Raw genomic sequence first — 16390 nt, forward strand, 5'->3', positions numbered from 1 at the left:
GGTTTGTTTTCATCTTATCAATGATTATTTGCTTTTTTTTCTTCAGTTTTTTTAAAAATTTAATTTAATTTATTTTTTTATACAGCAGGTTCTTATTAGTTATCTATTTTATACATATTAGTGTATATATGTCAATCCCAATCTCCCAATTCATCCCACCACCACCACCACCACTTCCCCTGGCTTTGCCCCCTTGGTGTCCATACGTTTGTTCTCTGCATCTGTGTCTCTATTTCTGCCTTGCAAATTGGCTCACCTGTACCATTTTTCTAGATCCCACATATATGCGTTAGTATAGAATATTTGTTTTTCTCTTTCTGACTTACTTCACACTGTATGACAGTCTCTAGGTCCATCCACATCTCTACAAATGACCCAATTTTGTTCCTTTTTGTGGCTAATACTCCATTGTATATATGTACCACATCTTCTTTATCCATTTGTCTGTTGATGGGCATTTAGGTTGCTTCCATGACCTGGCTATTGTAAATAGTGCTGCAATGAACATTGGGGTCCATGTGTCTTTTTGAATTATGGTTTTCTCTGGGTGTATGCCCAGTAGTGGGATTGCTGGGTCATATGGTAATTCTATTGTTAGTTTTTTAAGGAACCTCCATACTGTTCTCCATAGTGGCTGTATCAGTTTACATTCCCACCCACAGTGCAAGAGGGTTTCCTTTTCTCCACACCCCCTTCAGCATTTGTTGTTTGTAGATTTTCTGATGATGCCCATTCTAACCAGTGTGAGGTGATAATTCATTGTAGTTTTGATTTGCATTTCTCTAATAAGTAGTGATGTTGAGCAGCTTTTCAAGTGCCTCTTGGCAATCTGTATGTCTTCTTTAGAAAGATGTCTATTTAGGTCTTCTGCCCATTTTTGGATTGGGTTGTTTGTTTTTTTAATATTGAACTGCATGAGCTGTTTATATATTTTGGAGATTAATCCTTTGTCCATTGATTCGTTTGCAAATATTTTCTCCCATTCTGAGGGTTGTCTTTTCGTCTTGTTTGTAGTTTCCTTTGCTGTGCAAAAGCTTTGAAGTTTCATTAGGTCCCATTTGTTTACAAAAATAAACAATTTTTATTGGAAATTTTTATTTTTTATTTTTATTAATATAATGGAAATTTTTATTTCCATTACTCTAGGGGATGGGTCATAAAAGATCTTGCTGTGATTTATGTCAAAGAGTGTTCTTCCTATGTTTCCTATGTTATCCTCTAAGAGTTTTATAGTGTCCAGTCTTACATTTAGGTCTTTAATCCATTTTGAGTTTATTTTTGTGTATGGTGTTAGGGAGTGTTCCAATTTCATTCTTTTACACATAGCTGTCCAGTTTTCCCAGCACCACTTATTGAAGAGACTGTCTTTTCTCCATTGTGTATTCTTGCCTCCTCTATCATAGATTAGGTGACCATAGGTGTGTGGGTTTACCTCTGGGCTTTCTATCCTGTTCCATTGATCTATATTTCTGTTTTTCTGCCAGTACCATACTGTCTTGATTACTGTAGCTTTGTAGTATAGTCTGAAGTCAGGGAGCCTGATTCCTCCAGCTCCGTTTTTCTTTCTCAAGATTGCTTTGGCTGTTTGGGGTCTTTTGTCTTTCCATACAAATGGTGAAATTTTTTGTTCTATTTCTGTGAAAAATGCCAGTGGTAGTTTGGTAAGGATTGCATTGAATCTGTAGATTGCTTTGGGTAGTATAGTCATTGTCACAGTATTGATTCTTCCAATCCAAAAACATGGTATATCTCTCCATCTGTTTGTGTCATCTTTGATTTCTTTCATCAGTGTCTTATAGTTTTCTGAGTAGAGGTCTTTTACCTCCTTAGGTAGGTTTATTCCTAGGTGTTTTATTCTTTTTGTTGCAATGGTGAATGGGATTATTTCCTTAATTTCTCTTTCTGATCTTTCGTTGTTAGCGTATAGGAATGCAAGAGATTTGTGTGCATTAATTTTGTTATCCTTCAACTTTACCAAATTCATTGATTAGCTCTAGTAGTTTTCTGGTGGCATCTTTAGGATTTTCTATGTATAATATCATGTCATCTGCAAACCGTGACAGTTTTACTTCTTCTTTTCCAATTTGTATTCCTTTTCTTTCTTTTCCTTCTCTGACTGCTATGACTAGGACTTCCAAAACTATGTTGAATAATAGTGGTGAGAGTGGACATCCTTGTTTTGTTCCTGATCTTAGAGGAAATGCTTTCAGTTCTTCACCATTGAGAATGATGTTTGCCGTGGGTTTGTCGTACACGGCCTTTATTATGTTGAGGTAGGTTCCCTCTATGCCCACTTTCTGGAGAGTTTTTATCATAAATGGGTGTTGAATTTTGTCAAAAGCTTTTTCTGCATCTATTGAGATGATCATACGGTTTTTATTCTTCAATTTGTTAATATGATGTATCACATTGATTGATTTGTGTATACTGAAGAATCCTTGCATCCCTGGGATAAATCCCACTTGATCATAGTGTATGATCCTTTTAATGTGTTGTTGGATTCTGTTTGGTAGTATTTTGCTGAGGATTTTTGCATCTATGTTCATCAGTGATACTGGTCTGTAATTTTCTTCTTTTGTAGTATCTTTGTCTGGTTTTGGTATCAGGGTGATGGTGGCCTCGTAGAAGGAGTTTGGGAATGTTTCTTCCTCTGCAATATCTTGGAAGAGTTTGAGAAGGATGGGTGTTAGCTCTTCTCTAAATGTTTGATAGAATTCACCTGTGAAGCCATCTGGTCCTGGACTTTTGTTTGTTGGAAGACTTAATCACAGTTTCAATTTCATTACTTGTGATTGCTCTGTTCATATTTTTTATTTCTTCCTGGTTCACTCTTGGAAGGTTATACCTTTCCAGGAATTTGTCCATTTCTTCCAGGTTGTCCATTTTATTGGCATAGAGTTGCTTGTAGTAGTCTTTTATGATGCCTTTGTATTTCTGCAGTGTCTGTTGTAACTTCTCCTTTTGAATTTCTAATTTTGAAATGAATCCTCTCCCTCTTTTCCTTGATGAGTCTGGCTAAAGGTTTATCAATTTTGTTATCTTCTCAAAGAACCAGCTTTTAGTTTTATTGATCTTTGCTATTGTTTTGTTTCTATTTCATTTATTTCTGCTCTGATCTTTATGATTTCTTTCCTTCTACTAACTTCAGGTTTTGTTTGTTCTTCTTTCTCTGGTTCCTTGAGGTGTAAGGTTAGAGTTTTTATTTGAGATTTTTCTTGTTCCTTGAGGTAGGATTTTATTGCTATAAACTTCCCTCTTAGAACTGCTTTTGCTGCATCCCGTAGGTTTTGGATCGTTGGGTTTTTGGTTGTCATTTGTCTCTAGGTATTTTTTGATTTCCTCATTGATTTATTCAGTGATCTCTTGGTTATTTAGTAACATATTGTTTAGCCTCCATGTGTTTATGTTTTTTACGATTTTTCCCCTGTAATTCATTTCTAATCTCATAGCTTTGTGGTCGGAAAAGATACTTGATATGATTTCAATTTTCTTAAATTTACAGAGGCTTGATTTGTGACCCAAGATGTGATCTATCCTGGAGAATGTTCCATGTGCACTTGAGAAGAAAGTGTAATCTGCTGTTTTCAGATGGAATGTCCTATAAATATCAATTAAATCTATCTGGTCTATTGTGTCATTTAAAGGTTGTGTTTCCTTATTAATTTTCTGTCTGGATGATCTGTCCATTGGTGTAAGTGAGGTGTTAAAGTCCCCCACTATTATTGTGTTACTGTTGATTTCCTCTTTTATAGCTGTTAGCATTTGCCTTATGTATTGAGGTGCTCCTATGTTGGATGCATATATATTTATAATTGTTAAATCTTCTTCTTGGATTGATCCCTTGATCATTATGTAGTGTCCTTCCTTGTCTCTTACAACATTCTTTATTTTAAAGTCGATTTTATCTTTATGAGTATTGCTACTCCAGCTTTCTTTTGATTTCCATTGCATGGATTATCTTTTTCCATCCCCTCACTTTCAGTCTGTATGTGTCCCTAGGTCTGAAGTGGGTCTCTTGTAGACAGCATATAGATGGGTCTTGTTTTTGTATCCATTCAGCAAGCCTGTGTCTTTTGGTTGGAACATTTAATCCATTCACGTTTAAGGGACTTATCGATATGTATGTTCCTATTACCATTTTCTTAATTGTTATGGGTTTGTTTCTGTAGGTCCTTTTCTTCTCCTGTGTTTCTCACTTAGAGAAGTTCCTTTAGCATTTGTTGTAGAGCTGGTTTGGTGGTGCTGAATTCTCTTAGCTTTTGCTTGTCTGTAAAGCTTTTGATTATTCCATTGAATCTGAATGAGATCCTTGCTAGGTAGAGTAATCTTGGTTGTAGGTTCTTCCCTTTCATCAGTTTAAATATATTGTGCCACTCCCTCTGGCTTGTAGAGTTTCTGCTGAGAAATCAGCTGCTAACCTTATGGGAGTTCCCTTGTATCCTTGTATGTTATTTGTCTTTTTTCCCTTGTTGTTTTCAATAATTCTTCTTTGTCTTTAATTTTTGTCAATTTGATTACTATGTATCTTGGTGTGTTTCTCCTTGGGTTTATCCTGCCTGGGACTCTCTGCGCTTCCTGGACTTGGGTGCCTATTTCCTTTCCCATGTTAGGGAAGTTTTCATCTATGATCTCTTCAAATATTTTCTTGGGTCCTTTCTCTCTCTCTTCTCCTTCTGGGACCCCTTTAATGCGAATGTTGTTGCGGTTAATGTTGTCCCAGAGGTCTTTTAGGCTGTCTTCATTTCTTTTCATTCTTTTTTCTTTATTATGTTCCACGGCAGTGAATTCCACCATTCTGTCTTCCAGGTCACTTATCTGTTCTTCTGCCTCAGTTACTGTGCTATTGATTCCTTCTAGTGCATTTTTCATTTCAGTTATTGTATTGTTCATCTCTGTTTGTTTGTTCTTTAATTCTTCTAGGTGTTTTTTCTTTAATTCTTCTGGGTCTTTGTTAAACATTTCTTGCGTCTTCTCGATCTTTGCCTCCATTCTTCTTCCGAGGTCCTGGATCGTCTTCGCTATCATTATTTTGAATTCTTTTTCTGGAAGGTTGCCTATCTCCACTTCATTTAGTTGTTTTTGTGGGGTTTTATCTTGTTCCTTCATCTGGTACATAGTCCTCTGCCTTTTCATTCTGTCTGTCTTTCTGTGAATGTGGTTTTCCTTCCACAGGCTGCAAAATTTTAGTTCTTCTTGCTTCAGCTGTCTGCCCTCTGGTTGATTATTTGCTTATTTTCATTATTATTTCATAAAATGTATTTATATCAATGCAACAAGTATATGTCCAATTACTTGTTGAGTCCCTACTCTGTGCCCAGACATGTTTTTGGAAAATGGAGATTCTCTAGTGACTCAGGCAGAGTAATAGGTTTTTGTCCTCATGGAGTATATATTATTGCAGTGGAAGAAACAATTGATAAGCAAGCAAACAAAAGTAATATAATTTCAGGGAGTAAGCATTACAGAGAATATCAAGTAGTGTAAAGTGATAGAGATGAAAGGTAGCGTGGGCTGATTTTGATAAGGGTAGTCAGAAAAGTAGGCAGTGTTTGAGCAAACACCCGAATGAGGTGAAGGAGAAAGTTATGGCAAGTGTTTGCTGGTGAAGACTGTTCTCAGGAAAGGCAGCAGCAGATGGAGTCCTACACTGGGAACAATTCCAGCATGTTCCCACACATCCGTAGCAGCAGAGAGAGGGGCGGGGGATGTGACTGGAATAGTAGGTTAGGGCCAGATCCTGGAGGGCTTGATAGACCATGATGAGTCATTTGGATTCATTCTAAGTGTGATGGGAAGCCCATGAAGAAGGTCAGCATATGTGCCAGGACCACCCAACATGCCTACCAAGTTTCCTATTGGAGAGACATGGAGTTCTTCTGTATGGAGTTCTTCTTTTGATTGAGCCAATCAGCTGGGACCTCTTAGATATGAACTAAAGCCACCTGTGACCTAGATTTTCCTAGATGTGTTCCCAGCATCACCCAGGGGTGCATTCAGGAGATTTCCTCTTTAGTCTCGCCACAGCAGCCTCCTGCTCAGGCCCCTGGGATGCCCATTGGCCAAACTGGGCCCTGTGAATATTATGACTACAGTTTGGTCCTAGTTCCAGGCCTGTCTGGATGCTTGGCCACCTACCTGGTGATCGTTAACACATTCCTTGCAAGACACACCTAATCTGGTTTCTTTAAAGCCAGATCCCAGTTCTTGTAAAGAATGGCAAAGGCCCTTCCTTCTGGGGTAAGAGCATTGATTTAAGCTTACTAACTGTAAACAATTTAACCCTGTGTTTATATACCTTGATTCGGTCGTTTTTGTTTTGGAATCCATGTTACCTGACATGACCTGTTCACATATTGGCCCTATTACTACTTGTAATTATTTCAGCGCTCTTTGTATCTTAACTGGTTTTTAGGTTATGAGATCCAAATTTAGACTTGCTGATATCACTTGGCTGCCAGTTGACTGAGTGGAAGTCTGTATGTTTTAGGAAGTACAGTATTAGTTCATTTTAATCCTTTAATCTTCTGTATGCTAGATGCTGGTCTGCTCCAACACCTACATTTCAGAGCATTCTTTCTGTGACATTTAAAACCCATCATGGAAACATATGGCATCAGTCAGGTAGAGTGAGTTAGCTTGGACTTTTATTGCTTTTTTTAAACTGGATTTTACCTACTTCCTGGAAAATGTTGGCCGAGTTAACTTTCATGATGTTTGGATATGCCATGTGCTTTAAGGTGTTAATTCTGTGACCATTCTTGTTTTGGACAGCCAGCTCTAGTGATTTCATGGGGACATGCTAGTGGGTTGATGAAACCCTAAATAGGGGAGTGGCTGGGGTGGCTGGTGGTGGGAGAGTGATCTTCATGATCTGAGTTCCTGCAATTAGAAGGATTTAGCTGGGAAGTAGAAGCTGTAAAAATACTCACTAATGAATGAACCACTTTAAAACTCTCTCCTTGCTTATTATCATACTATCCTTAATACCAAGGACTATGCCTCCATCGGTTTAATTCGACCTTGAAAATATGCATTTTGCAAAAGATGCAGGATTTCACAAAGTCAATGAAAGTGATGTCAAAGAAGGTCTGGGATTCACAAGTAGTCAATGACAAGTAAAGGTCTAGCAGAATTAGAGGAGTCACCTGTTGAAGAAACAAATCAAAGATAATGACTCTCTTAGTACTTCTAATGCACATGGTAAAAATATAGGATTAAGAGAGGCCCTTGGGGAAATTGGTAAAGCCTTTGAATATTTCTATAGAAATGATCCTTTATGTGATTGTTCTATAAAAACCAAACAAGAAGTCAAGGATGAAACATGATGGAAAAATAATCCAAAAAATGAACACTCAATCACACTCTGTTCATTCTGAGACTTTGCCAGTAGATGCAACTGAGACTTTTTTGCTAAAATAGGGTGAAAGAGCTTTTCCCCATATATTTTAGTTTCAATATGTCCAACATTTTAGTTTTCCAGTATAAAATTCCATTCAAGCCCCCCCCCCTTTTTTTCACTATGAAAATCAGGTACCTGTGTTAAATAGACTTTACTTTTTATTTTTGTATTTTTCTTTTTTTTTTTTTGGCTGCTCTGTGTGGCATGCGGATCTTAGTTCCCCAACCGGGGATTGAACCTGCGCCCCCTGCAGTGGAAGTGCGGAGTCCTAACCACTGGACTGCCAGGGAAGTCCCTAGACTTTACTTTTTAAAATGACCTTTTTCTGCTACCAGTTATGTTCAGCTGATAAAGGCATCCTGCATATTTCTTTTAGAGATGTGGCAGCAGACAGTCACGGGAAGCCCTTTTCTTTTGCTCCCCAAATTTTGCTAAGTAGAAATTGGAGTTTCTCATTGTTCCAGAGCTTTGAGGCCAGTTATTAAACAGGCAGGTGGCAAAGCTCCAGGGATATTTCACTCCTGTGAACCCAAGAAAGACCATTAGTGCTCATGGGTTGTTTTCAAGAACTCACTGGAACAGAGTGATGCTAGCCAACTTTGTAGTAAACACAAATAAGATATCGATTCCTCACAGGACCCCCATAAAAATTCTTCCTGGCCCTTAGAACTGGATATGGACCAGTTCTGAAGACAACTGCATCAAGAGGACCCTCCAAAGAAGTTTGTCTGACAACAAATAGCTATTCATAAAGGGCTTGCTACTTGCTAGTCAATAACATTTTAGATTTTAAGGGGATTATCTCGTGTCTAATTCCCATGTCAGCTCCACTGTGTTTCCTGAAGGAGGTGAGTTTGAGCAGATTTTTTTTCTAAGAAAGAAATATGAATTGATGAAGTGCTAGTGTGAGATTGGGATAGATAGGGATATAATCCAAGAGGAAGGAAATGGAAATAGAAGCAGATGTTCTTGGCTTTGAAGAGAATTACCAAGAAACAAAGTTTGGGCAATAGAGTTCTGAGTACTATACTGATGGCATTTCTGTAACCACGATATCAGTGTGATTGTGCACTGTTAGGTCTTTATTTTTTTAATTAATTATTTTTGTTGAAGTATAGTTGCTATATAATATTATATGTTATAGATATACAATATAGTGACTCATAACTTTTATATTTAAAAAAATTTTAGTATTTACTTATTTTTTATTTTTGGCTGTGTCAAGGTCTTAGTTGCGGCATATGGGATGTTTCGTTGCGGTGCTCGGGCTTCTCTGTAGTTGTGGTGCGTGGGCTTAGTTGCCCCACGGCATGTGGGATCTTAGTTCCCGGACCAGGGATCGAACCCCCATCCTATGCATTGGAAGGCGGATTCTTAACCGCTGGACCACCAGGGAAGTCCCGTGACTCATAACTTTTAAAGGTTATACTCCATTTATAGTTATTATAAAATATTGGCTATATTCTCCATGTGGTATAACATATCCTTGTAGCTTATTTTCTACCTAATAGTTTGTACCTCTTACTCCCCTACCCCTGTATTGTCCCTCCCCCCTCCCCACTGGTAACCACTAGTTTGTTCTCTAGATCTGTGAGTTTGCTTCGTTTTTGTTATATTCACTAGTTTGTTGTATTTTTTAGATTTTTAGGGAGCACTTCATTAGTGGCGTGTGGGATGTAATCTTGTAAGAAAACCAGTTAGGCAGTTGACCCAGTTCTGATCGGCTCACATATAGGTGAGCATAAGACCTTGACAACTCCAACACCAAAGTTAGACTGTAGGTCATTCTTGTACAGAGATGATGCTGTGATGCCACCACCGTGATCTGCCTCAACATCTTTCTGGATTCATAACATTATCCTCATTCATTCTCTCTCTTTTTTCCTGGTCTTCATGTGTCAGGTTTATGGAATACTTTCCATAGCAATTTAAAAACTCCGTATTTTAAAATCTGATTATTTTGTCACATTGCTTTAGTGATCCCTTGTTATTGCCAAAGGAGCACACACTTTTATTAGTGCGGTAAAAGCAAAAGCAAAATATTATTTAGAAAATCTGGTATGGGGAGAAATCATAAAACTCATTTTCAAATGGAGTAGAAATGATACTGGATTGTGTGCTGTTAAAGGTTACCCATGCTCCCTCTACAGAGTTATGTCTAGGGATTTTCATTTTAGTATTAGTATTTGGAGTTCATTTACCGTACAACATTGATACAAATGAGCTCTGAAGCCCTGACTACTAAGTGACTGGCCCAAAGATTATCATATTAAGTAGGATATAAGTAGGATATGTTAATACCCTGAGGTTCATTTTTGGTATTGCTAATGAAGAAAAGAGTAGCTTGGGTATTGCTAAAGAGAAATTCAATTCAGAAGTCAAAGTTTTTTTGTGAATGCGGGATTTGTGTAGGGTCTTTTTTTTGACGGCATTTAAAGTTGATTCGGACTTATTGTGAGAATAATGAATAATTCCAGATGAGATAAAACTTATAGAAACCAAGAAAGACCACAAAAATGTTGATACCTTGGCCATTGGAAATCAAATGCACTATGATCTAATGTTTTGGATTGCTGGTGCTAGAGAAGGAGAGAACTATTTCTACTGCTGTTTTGCCTTTGGAAAGCAGATGGCATCTTTTGAAAGTCATGCTCTCTGAATGGCTCATTTCATTGTCCTGTTGGCATTCAAAGGGGGGAAACCACCAGGATCTGAGATGTGGCATCTATGGCACTTTCTGTGGATTTTGTTTGTAATATTTTTGTCATAAATGTGCATAGTAGCCTTCCCAGAGAGTCTTAATACAGAACCTTGCATAATTTGAGGACTGAAGAAACCACAATATGGTATAGAAGGAAAAACCCCCAAAATGTAGTAATTTGAATAAAAAGAAGCCGAAAATAGGATGGTATGGGGAGTGTTTAGGGAATGGTGAATTTAAAACTAACAAGACCCTCCAGTGTAAGCCCCCCAGCCATGCAGCCTCTGCAGGTCCTTTATTCCTCATGCTAATTATCTTCTTCCCTTGCCTTTCAAAGTATTGTCTCTTTTCTCCTTTTATCTTTCCATTCAGAAAATTTCTGTGTCTTCTTTACTACAGAAGCATTTAAAGGAAGATTAAGGCACAGAATGTTCTGAAAGTAGCCTTGTTCTCTTCTGGGTGATCAAAATAGTATTACAGTATTTTGTCAGAATAGCAAATACCTATTTATACTTGGGCAGGCCTCTTTTTAGCTATTTTCCTTACCTGATTCCTTGCATTAGAAAGCTGTTTTCTGTTTGTAAGGTTGTTACTCCGAGCTGATTTGTTTTTCTTTTTTAATTTATTTTATTGAAGAATAGTTGATTGACAGTGCTGTGTTAATTTCTACTGTATAGCAAAGTGATTCAGTATATATATATATATATATATACATTCTTTTTTATATTCTTTTCCATTATGGTTTATCACAGGATATTGAATATAGTTCCCGTGCTATACAGCAGGACCTTGTTGTTTATCCATTCTGTATATAATAGTTTACATCTACTAATCCCAAACTCCGAATCCATCCCTCCCCCATCACCCCACCCCTGATTTGGTTTCTATGTGCAGTCCCTTTGTATTCTTATTACTTTAAAAAAAATTTTTTTTAATTTTTAATTTTTTTATTTTTTGGTTACACCCCACGGCATGTGGGATCTTCCCTGACCAGGGACCAAATCCGTAGCCGCTGCCGTGGAAGAATGGAGTCTTAACCACTGGACCACCAGGGTCCCTGTATTCTTATTGCTGATTTACAGTGGAATATGTGGTTTTGCTGACTTTACACTAGATCAGGAGTCAACAAATTAGCCTTATTGGCCAAAATCTGGCCATCACCTGTTTCTGTAGTTTTGGGGGTGGGGGCACAGCTATACCCATTTCCTTATGTATTATCTGTGGCTGCTTTCCGGCTATAACAGCAAAGTAGAGTTCTTGCAACAGAGGTTGTAGGTAGATATGGTAGGTAAAACTTATATTGTGATTTTTTGCTCCTTATCTCTTTTTTACATTTCTATGGTCTCATGGCAGTTTGGATGGTTATATCACAGCAGGCATGAGTTATGTGTCTTTAATTGTTAGTGCAATATGAAATATGTAACGGCTTCCCAAAGAATTCATTGATTCTGAGTCAGGATGGCACATTCAGATGGTGATAGTGCATTTTTATATTCACAAAGAGCAAGGGTTTTAAAACCTTCACTAAATTAATGAATCAAACCAAAGTCAAATCTGTGTTGTTCTGGAAAATAATGATTGCCAGTTGCTGGAAGAAAGTGAGCCTTAGGGAGCCTTCTGATTTGTGTTGAGAGTGCTTCTGTAGTAAGCAAGGATTATATAGTATTGATGTAGGGCTACAGATCGGCCCTTTGTATAGATTAGTCATTTTTGCCCTGCCTTACATGCTTTTTGGATAATCAGAATGAAGTGCCTGTACAAGCCAGTAACTAGGGGTGTTTGCTAAAAATAATGAGAAACTTTAATATCTCTTTAGTTTACGAAGGAAAGCAATGTCACTTGGCAACCTCTGTTATTCGTGACCATGCTTATGGCTGTGTCATGATTTCCAAATTACATTAACAAAACAGTCATTTAAGTTTTGAGGCTGACAATTTGGAGCTTCACTAGGTCAAACACCTCTTCCTTGGGCAGATTCCTTGGCTTTGGAGAATTTCAGATTTATTGAAGTACCTATAAAATCTTAGTTCTGTTCAAATTTTAGAACCTGTATCATCTGCAATTTAGGATTCTTTGTGGAAAGAAGGAAGCTCTTTGAAACCTCAACCATTCTTTATTCAGTGTAAATTTCGATAAGAAGCAAAACTTTGTCACTGTGAATGACGGTTGACCAGCTTGGAGCAAGTCACATAAGAAGTATGTGTATTACATAAAAGTATCAGAGATAAAATGGATAATTTCCAACTCTTTCTGGTATAGCTCTTGGTAGACTTAATAAAACTCACAGCCACCTGAGCACAACTCAAGACTGTTTCCTACAGATGATGGTGTAAATAGCACCCCCCGTGGTTGCAATGTCAAAACCTCAGTTTCAACAAAAGCCAAATTTAATACCAAAAGCATTCCAAAGCAATTACGCTGTTGTTGTAGTTAAATTATCTGGAGAGTTGGGTTTGATTGCCCTTCGCTCATTAAAACCAGTAGTTTAGGATTGGAATTGTCTGTATGTTCACATTCCTGCCCACAGCTAGTGAGGTGATGTAGCTTGATATAGAGCCCAGCTTTATTTCTAAGTTTAGCTTCACATCACGAGCCAGCAGTGAAACCTAGAAGTGTTGGTTTTCATGGAAGTGGCATGGAAAACCTCAGCAATTCCCGAATCTCCACTGCAATGCACATATGTGAGTCTGTCGCTGGGACGAGGGCAGAGGTGCAGGGTTAGATTTCACAATGCTACTTTCACAAGACTGGCCTCAGCCTTGTGCGCATTTGCTTGCAAGGCTTCTAGTGACGGTAAAAGACAGCACCTTGGACTTCAGACAGCTTTGATGGCGAGTTTTCAAGCTTTGTTCTTGCAATACCTTTTTGACAAGGAATTGTTTGGTGTCTGATAATAGTACAAAATTCAGTGATAAAAACACTCATTTCCTCGCTAGCTCCATCCAAAAGTGGGAAGAAGAGGGTGCAGGAAGGATTAACCGTTGAGCCATGTGGATGTACGCACTTAAGTGGGTTCCTTCCTACGTGCCCAGATCTCTGCCAGCTGTGTACTTGTTCATCTTCCACAGGGGGGGTGAGGGTTTTCCTCTGACGTAGGGACATTCCAGATGGACAAGAGTGTAAATGCCAGGTTACATTTTTAGGGGCTTACTAATGGAGCCGCAGCAGATTAAGAGGGCAAAGAAAAAGGATGACTGCTTATCTTAGTAGGGAAGTGTGGACCAGACACCATTAGATTTACTGTTCATGAGATCCTCTTCTATTGACATTTTATAGACTAACTGGGTATTTCAACTCGCTCCAAGGAATAGAGAGGAGATTCTTAATGCTACCTTTTGTTGAATTGATATTTCAGATAACCTTTTAGTAAAGCCACTTATCAAATCTTGGTTTTAAAGTTAACTTTTAATCTTGTCTTAGGGCAAAAGACAACAAAACAAACAATGCAAAAAAAAAAAAACCACCCAAACAAAACCAACCCCGAATTTAATTTATGCACATAAATTAAAAGACTTTTTGTTTGGAGGGTGAGCTTATTCTGCAAGTGACTTTTCTCTCGTCTAAGCCTGTGTACTCTGTTCTAACAGAGTTCTAGGAGACAAAACATTTCAATGTGTTTTCCTGATTTGTGACATATTTACATTTCATTGTGACATTTGATTCTCTCGAGTTTTCGCTAGCGTAAAGAAAGTGGCGTGTTTTAAATTACATTAAGAAAATGATTTTTATTTGCCTTTGCATGAATTTTGAAAATAATAAGTTGCCGTGTTGTTTTTCGTTCACTTTTTAAGTACATTTGAAAATTTCTGTCCGCCTTGATCATAATGAGCTCTTCTCTGCTCACATGATCTTCATTCAGCCTTAGTGAAGGAAATAAATTTCCCTGCACATCGACGTTTTGTTACATTATAGGAAATGCTGCTGAGTTTTGGAATGTGACTTTGCTTCAGCTGCTGTTTGGTGGTTAATGGTTCAGGATGTTTGCCAGCTGTCATGGTTTGCTGGCGATGTCAAAACCTTTGTAACTTCAGACTCAAGAACCCAGTACTTATTTTCCCCTTTATTAAATGCAGGTACCGTGTTTAGAAGTTCATTTGTTCCAGACCTCCGTAAAAGTTTGCCCTGGACAAGGTGTTTTGCTTTGTGGAAAGAACTTTTCCACTTACCAGCATTGCGTTGTAAAAATACAGCAATTATTTATCTCACGTTTATGAATAAGCATTTGGATTTGGCTTTCAAAACCACATGGTTGCCTAATGAATATTACTTGCTAGTTGTGACTTTTATTTGTGCCTTGAGCGTTGTGTGATATTTTTTTTCCCCTGATGAAGCAGGCAGTTTTGGAATATTAGGGCTTATTTTTTTCATGATCCCCCATTGGGCCTCTATGAGTCATCTTCTGGGCACAAACAGAAGCAAATATATAATTGCACAGCCTCTCTTATGCCACAATTATTGGATACAATAATTTGTAATATGCACTGAGCATTTTTGCTAAAGGAATTTACAAAAACGTCTTCAAGATAATCCCTGTGTCTATCTGAAGAGTTTCAAAAATTCCACTTCCTTGGACATTTTAGGCATCTTAGATTGGACTGTGTCCTATCTGGCTAATTGTGGGGTTGTTACCATTTGCATATGGTAATTTAACTTTCCCTCCCCTGCCACCATTTCCTCTTTGCTTTACTCCTGTAAAACACTATGCCCCACAGGGAGATCAGCTCCATGCTCTGTGAGGACCTAGAGGGGAGGGATAGGGAGGGTGGGAGAGAGATGCAACAGGGAGGGGATACGGGGATAAATGTATACATATAGCTGATTCACTTTGTTATACAGCAGAAACTGACACAACATTGTAAAGCAATTATACTCCAATAAAGATGAAAAATAAATAAATAAATAAAATATAAAACAAAAACAAAAACACTATGCTCTTTCTGTTTCATTTCCATATTTCTGGGAGTATATAAATTTGTACACATAAAATATCTTAGAAAATATGCATATCATCACAGCCCTTTGGAGGCCAAGAAAGGGATCAAAGTAATAGTCTGATTCATTGTAATTATTGCTATATTAATCAAAATTTAACCCCATAAGGTATAATTTCTGCCCAAGTCTAAATATTCACAGACATTCAAACTACACATTTTTCCAATATATACAACTGTATACTGAGAAAATATTTAGGCTAAAATAATACAATATTCTGTTTAGTATTTTGAAAAAAAGTATGGTGTTTTTCATTTATGGTGTTTTTTATGAAAGTACTCATCATGCGTGTTTGGTCATAGTGGTAGATTAATGGTAGAATTGGTTTTTCTAGCAATATAAAATATTTTTACTTTTGTCTGTATTTCTTCAAGTGTTATTTAAAATTATTTGTGCAGTAATAAACCATTTCATTTATATGACATTCATCCAGCAATGCCGTGAAGGTAAATATAAAGCACCTTTCATACATGAGCCATGAAAACTGAAGGATGGTTTTCTGAAGTCAAATCAAGTCTATGAATAATTAGGGAAGGAAGTTTGCTCTCTCCACTCTTCAATTCATTTTATCTCTCTCTATATATTTATTTTCTTTCAAAATCAAAGCAGCAAATAATACTTTCAACATATGGTATGCCAAATTATAAAGGATGGATGCATTATTGACTGCAAATCATATTAGAACTTTAGGAATAAAAAACAAATACAGTATTTGCAAAGTATATTTTTTGTGTTCAGTGAATTTTGATCAACTTTTCCATCCAAAAATATGTTTCTGTTGTTTATGCCTATATATTATTTTGTCTAATATTTTATCAGAATACTTTTTGAATAGCAGAGTTCAGGGGGAAATGCTTTTTTGGGGGAAAATTTTTAACACAGTCTTTTCCAAAGTGTGTTTCACAGGATGTTAAGGGTCGTTAGTATGAAATAAAATCTACATATTTTCTGATCAGAAGTTCAGGAAACACATGGTTAAACAAAATGTGAAGGCTCTAATGTCAAGAGGGAGATATTGTCTAAATGTCACTGGCCACAGAACCTTCTTTCTCCTGGAGCTCCTGTTCTGTAGAACACATCTGGGAACTGCGGGCTTAGTGCATGCCCAGGACTGGGTCTGCAGAAGTGGCTCCAGCCATCCTGTACTACTGCTTCTTACTCTGTATATTATAGGTCCCCCAAGTGTCATATGACTTGGAGTCATTGTCATGACCCATTAATTGCAGCACTTTATAAATAATCAAATTCGTACTTCTTACACCTGCCTTGCATCGTTGAAAGCAAGCATACAAGCATCT

The 16390-nt window shown here is 37.5% G+C and overlaps 1 protein-coding gene across 2 annotated transcripts in view; it reads left to right on the plus strand.

Moving 5' to 3' along the window:
• IRS1 (insulin receptor substrate 1) overlaps positions 1–16390 on the plus strand; it is a 66238-nt gene that overhangs the window by 26013 nt on the left and 23835 nt on the right. The window contains exon 2 of one of the 2 annotated variants that reach the window (XM_082396296.1): positions 3503–3618. The exons of the other annotated variant lie outside the window; for it this stretch is intronic. The gene's annotated coding sequence lies outside the window, so the exon portion shown is untranslated. Of the gene's footprint in view, positions 1–3502; positions 3619–16390 lie in introns of those variants that run through there. 2 annotated transcript variants of the gene reach the window in all.

Source organism: Balaenoptera borealis (assembly GCF_965194805.1).
Source record: "Balaenoptera borealis genome assembly, chromosome: 6".
Taxonomy (NCBI): domain Eukaryota; kingdom Metazoa; phylum Chordata; class Mammalia; order Artiodactyla; family Balaenopteridae; genus Balaenoptera; species Balaenoptera borealis.